This window comes from Acomys russatus, chromosome 19 (assembly GCF_903995435.1).
Source record: "Acomys russatus chromosome 19, mAcoRus1.1, whole genome shotgun sequence".
In the NCBI taxonomy this organism is placed as follows: Eukaryota; Metazoa; Chordata; class Mammalia; order Rodentia; family Muridae; genus Acomys; species Acomys russatus.
This window is the reverse complement of record NC_067155.1, coordinates 25831208-25835593: the sequence shown is the minus strand read 5'-3', so window position 1 is coordinate 25835593 and position 4386 is coordinate 25831208. Positions and strand designations below refer to the sequence as shown.

The 4386-nt window shown below is 49.7% G+C and overlaps 1 non-coding gene across 1 annotated transcript; it reads right to left on the bottom strand.

The window, feature by feature from the left end:
* Positions 1 to 3990: 3990 nt before the first annotated feature.
* On the bottom strand, positions 3991 to 4152 carry LOC127204074 (U1 spliceosomal RNA). The gene has a single exon (XR_007832430.1). It is a non-coding gene; the product is annotated as a U1 spliceosomal RNA (small nuclear RNA).
* Between the last annotated feature and the right edge of the window lie 234 nt (positions 4153 to 4386).

Genomic DNA, 4386 nt, shown 5'->3' with positions numbered 1-4386 from the left:
AGTCCAGGACAGCCAAGGCTACACAGAGAGACCCTGTCTCGAAAAACAAAACAAAACAAAACAAACAAACAAAAGAAACCTTACTCTAGACGAATGCTCTCTTCCTGGTCCTCACTGTGATGTCCCTGAGCAGTGCTCTCGTCTTTCCTTGGGGACCTAAGAACTGTTTGTCATGTTGGACTAGGCAAGAAGTGCACTAGCTTGGCTGTGCTATCTAGTGTTGCACTGTCATGTCTGCAAACGTGTTCTGTAATGTATGAAACGGGCGAGAGACGGGTCATTTGCATAGAGGACAGAACGTCAGGAATAAAACCTGTGAGGCCTGCGGTCCCAAGGGGGTTAAAGCCCAGCAAAGGCCAGCCATGGCTACGACTGCCGACCGTCCGGCACGCACGGGCTGCTGTGATCACCTCGGCTCCACCGGATCTCTTCGGTCCAACTGTGTCCTTGGATGTCACCCTTTTAAAACACCACTGTGGGTGCTGATTCGCTGTCAATGTCCGTCCGTCCTTCCTTCCTCCCTTCCTTCTGTGAGTCCGTCCCTCCTGGAACTCACTGTGCAGACTGAGGTGATCTTCAACTCACAGGGATCCACCTGCCTCTGCCTCCTGAGTGCTGGGATTGAAGCCGGAAGTCGGTCCACCTTCGTCTGGTGTCAAGTTCATTTTAAATTCATATTCTAGTCAATTGTGTACATCTATTTCTCCGTTTTTAAACTTTGAGGACCAGAAAGTGTCTTCTGTCTTACCGTAGGCAGAATTCCACACCCCGCCCCCACCCAGCGTGGGATGGGGGTGGAGGAGGGTGGGGGCTGTGAAGGGTGTGGCAGGGTGGCATCAAGCGACTGTAGAGATCAGGCCCACCTCTAGGTTATGTGAGAAGCACAATTGACTGGTGGTGATGGGGCTTTCCCTCTGGGTCTGACTTAGTCACAGGCCTCAGTAAGAACCCAGAGTTTCAGCTGGGTGTGGTGGTGCATGCCTTTAATCTCAGCACTCGGGAGGCAGAGGCAGGTGGATTGCTGTGAGTTCGAGGCCAGCCTGGTCTACAAAGCGAGTCTCGAACAGCCAAGGCTACACAGAGAGACACTGTCTCGAAAAACCAAAAAAAAAAAAAAAAAAGAACCCAGAGTTTCAGCCTGGAAGTGGTGGCACACGCCTGTAATCCCAGCAGAAGCAGAGGCAGGCTCATCTTCGTGAGTTCAAGGCCAGCCAGGTCTACAAAGGTAGTCCAGGACGGACAAGCCTATGCAGAGAAACCCTGTCCCAAAAAAACAAAAATTAAGAGCCCAGAGTTTCACAGGCAGATTGACTGATGTAAGGTGTAGTTACGTGGGAGAAACAGGCTCTGTGATGAAGGGTGATTTAATGATGGCAGAGTGTACAGTTCAAAAAGCTGGAAGAAAGGATTTTGAAATTTTTTCCTCATAAGAAGGGATAACTGAGTCAGGCAGTGGTGGCAGTGGCGCACGTCTTTAATCTCAGCACTCAGGAGGCAGAGTCAGGTGGATCCTTGTGAGTGCTGGGATTACAAGTGTGCGCCACTGCCACCACAGCCCGGCAGTAGGTACAAATTGTGTGTGTGTGTGTGTGTGTGTGTGTGTGTGTGTGTGTGTGTTAAAAAGCTTTAAAATGGGGCCTGGAGAGAAGGCTCGGTGCATAAAACCCTTCCCAAACAAGAGTGTGGACGTGAGTCCTTTCTCCACAGGAAGAAACGAGAACACAGACGCTCCGGGCCTTTATGGAGGAGGGGGCTGCAGGCTGCTTCTAGGACGGGAGTGTGGTACCATCCTGCTGACAAGCGTGGAGGGCGAGACCTTCAGCAGACAACAGAAGGGGGCAGCTTCTGCCAACACAAGCTGGAGGAACCTGGGAGCTGCCCTGAGCGCAGGGACACGCACACCCACGCTGCCTCTGTCACCTCAGTCACCCCCACAGAGCTGTGCATCCCCGGGGAGCCTCACCTCAAGTCCCTGTAGCCATTTCCCTTATGTACAGATCAGCAGTGTCGGTACACCCTTTCCAGTGCCTTTGGGGAGCGGGGCAGGGGTCTTTTGAGACAGGGTCTTACTCTGTAGTCCAGGCTGGCCCTCATTGCAAAATCTTCCTGCCTCAGCCTCCCTCATGCTGGGAACACACATCCGTGACCACGAAGGGCTCTCCAGTAACCCCTCTATTGCTCAGAACAGCTGTCATATTCCATCATGGTAACCAACCTTGCCGAGTAAATGACTACCTGTGGCCACCAGTGAAGCGTCACTGTCAACTGGCCTCTGCCACCAACATCTCTTGACTGATACCTGTGTTGTGCTCGGTTTACCTTTAAATTGCTAAAACACCTCACTGCGGGAACAGCGTCTTTGTAAGACATGGAAAGAGGGCTGGAGAGATGGCTCAGTGGTTAAGAGCACTGCCTGCTCTTCCAAAGGACCCGGGTTCAATCCCCAGCACCCACATGGTCACAACGGTCTGTAACTCCAAGATCTGACACTCCCACACGGAACAGACATAAATTAAAATTAAATAAAATATTAAAAAAAAAAGACAGGAAAAGAATCATTTGAAGCAGAAATGCACCTAGCTGCACACCGTATATATACCACGTATATACTGCACATGTCCAGGGGGCTACACTGTAGACATGGAAACCAGGTAGTGGGATATTTTACAACCTAATCGTCAGAAGAATGTATTGGTAAAACATCTTTTCATAAACTACCATTGCAAGAAGCATACTATGTAACTCGTCTGTTTCCATGTCAATGCTGAAACTACAATGCTGTGCACTCTGGTTTTTTTTTTTTTAAGATTTATTTATTTTTTATACACTGTTTTGCCTGCATATACACCGGCCTACCAGAAGAGGGCACCACATCTCATTATAGTGGTTGCTGGGAATTGAACTCAGGACCTTTGGAAGAGCAGTCAGTGTTCTTAACCTCTGAGCCATCTCTCCAGCCCCTGCACTCTGGTTTCTTTTCAGATCCTATAAATGTTTTGTCTTTTCCAAAGATTTCCATGGAAAGAGACAGTGCTTTGCTAATCACCTTCTCCCACCGCCTCCCCCAAGACCGGGTTTCTCTGTGTAGCCCTGGCTGTCCTGGATCTTGCTCTGTAGACTAGGCTGGTCTTGAACTCAGACATAAGAGTGTCTCTGCCTCCTGAGTACAGAGATCAAAGGTGCGCACCACCACTCCTGGGCTCAATTTTCTTTCTTTCTTTCTTTTTTTTTTTTTTTTTGTTTTAAATTAGAAAAAGTCAAGGTTCTAGAGAGATGGCTCAGCAGTTAAGAGCACAGGCTGCTCTCGCAGAGGACCCAGGGTCAGTTCCTAGCCCTCACGGAACAGCTCACAGCTGTCTGTAACTCCAGTTCCAGGGGATCTGACATCCTCTTCTGGCATTCTCAGACCCTGTATGTGTGGGCGCACAAACATACACGCAGGCGAAACACCCACACACGTAACAGAGACAGCCTGACAAATGCTCTGTTTTACATACCGACTCTCAAGAGATACACAGGTATATGACTACATCGAAACCTAGAAAATGTCATGCTATGACTCTTTTTTTTTTTTTTAATTAAAAACATTTGCCGGATGTGGTGGCGCACACCTTTAATCCCAGCACTTGGGAGGCAGAGGCTGGCGGATCGCTGTGAGTTCGAGGCCAGCCTGGTCTACAAAGCGAGTCCAGGACAGCCAAGGCTAACCACAGAGAGACCCTGTCTCGAAAAAAACAAAACAAAACAAAACAAAAAAATTTGAGGGCCCTAGCTGGGCTGCCTTGTCAGGCCCCAGTGGGAGAGGATACACTTAGTCTTGCTGCGACTTGAGGTGCCAGGTCACCTCTTTGGGGGCCTTCCCTTCTCTGAGAAGGAGAAGGAGAATAGTGCAAGGTGGGGCCATGAGTGTGGGACTGGGAGGAGAGGAGGGAGGGGGCTGGGATGAGGCTATAAAGAGATTTAATAAATAAATGAATGAAAAGAAGCATCGAGGGGAGAGGGGCAACAAGTCCCCCACTACCACAAGTTGTGCAGCAGAGTTTCCTGAATATGGGGGCATTGCCACAGTTGGCTCATCTGGGGTGCCGTGGGTACACCTCGCCCTGGGAAAACCACCTTTGTGATCGCGGTGTCTCCCTGCCAGGTAAGTATTCGCTCTTTACGTTCCTAACGCAGCATTGCCCAGATACATTTATCACAGACTCTTGTCCTGGAGAAGCAACTTTTGACATTTTGCCAGAGAACCATTTAGGAAATGCTGACCTAAACAAATCTGCTCTCCGCTCCCAAATACGGTCTCCATTAAAATGCTAGCAGGGAAGGGAGTGTCTCGGGTGGGCGTCAGGTTATTGAGCTGGGGACGCACTTCCCTCTTCCATCTCTGGC